The sequence below is a fragment of the Papaver somniferum genome, chromosome 1 (assembly GCF_003573695.1).
Source record: "Papaver somniferum cultivar HN1 chromosome 1, ASM357369v1, whole genome shotgun sequence".
In the NCBI taxonomy this organism is placed as follows: Eukaryota; Viridiplantae; Streptophyta; class Magnoliopsida; order Ranunculales; family Papaveraceae; genus Papaver; species Papaver somniferum.
Genome location: NC_039358.1, coordinates 200,078,444 through 200,079,936, shown reverse-complemented (window position 1 = coordinate 200,079,936; position 1,493 = coordinate 200,078,444).

Below are 1,493 nucleotides of genomic sequence, written 5' to 3'. Positions count from 1 at the left end.
AATCTTACATGCATATTGTTGGATTCGTCGTTCATACGAAGGAATCTTATCTATATTGGTCCAGTTTTCGATCTCCGAGCAAGATTCTTTCACGAAGATGATGAAATTCAGGGTTTGGTTACTGTATCGGCGAATATCTACATGGAATCTTACACGTATACTATTGGATTCGTCGTTCATACGAAGGAATCTTATCTATATTGGTCCAGTTTTCGATCTCCTAACAAGATTCTTTCTCAAAGCTGATGAAATTTAGGGTTTGGTTACGGTATCGGCGAATATCTACATGGAATCTTACATACATACTATTGGATTCGTCGTTCGTACGAAGAAATCTTATATATATTGGTCCAGTTTTAGATCTCCTAGCAAGATTCTTTCTCGAAGTTGATGAAATTTAGGGTTTGGTTGCGGTATCGGCGAATATCTACATGGAATCTTACACGCATACTGTTGGATTCTTTTTTCATACGAAGGAATCTTATATATATTGGTTCAGTTTTCGATCTCCGAGAAAGATTCTTTCTCGATGCTGATGAAATTTAGGGTTTGGTTACGTTATCGGCGAATATCTACATGGAATCTTACACGCATACTGTTGGATTCGTCGTTCAAACGAAGGTATCTTATCTATATTGGTCTAGTTTCCGATCTCCTAGCAAGATTCTTTCTCGAAGATGATGAAATTTAGGGTTTGGTTACGGTGTCGACGAATATCCACATGGAATATTACACGCATACTGTTGGATTCGTCGTTCATACGAAGGAATCTTATCTATATTGGTCCAGTTTTAGATGTCCTAGCAAGATTCTTTCTCGAAGATGATGAAATTTAGGGTTTGGTTACGGTATCGGCGAATATCTACATGGAATCTTTCACGCATACTGTTGGATTCATCGTTCATACGAAGGAATCTTATCTATATTGGTCAAGTTTTCGATCTTCGAGCAAGATTCTTTCTCGAAGATGATGAAATTTAGGGTTTGGTTACGGTATCGGCGAATATCTACATGGAATCTTACACGCATACTGTTGGATTCGTCTTTCATACGAAGGAATCTTATCTATATAGGTCCAGTTTTCGATCTCCGAGCAAGATTCTTTCTCAAAGCTGATGAAATTTAGGGTTTGGTTACGGTATCGGCGAATATCTACATGGAATCTTACACGCATACTGTTGGATTCGTCGTTCATACGAAGGATTCTTATCTATATTGGTCCAGTTTTAGATGTCCTAGCAAGATTCTTTCTCGAAGCTGATGAAATTTAGGGTTTGGTTACGTTATCGGCGAATATCTACATGGAATCTTACACGCAAACTGTTGGATTCGTCGTTCATACGAAGGTATCTTATCTATATTGGTCCAGTTTCCGATCCTCGAGCAAGATTCTTTCTCGAAGATGATGAAATTTAGGGTTTGGTTACGGTGTCGGCGAATATCCACATGGAATATTACACGCATACTATTGGATTCGTCGTTCATACGAAGGA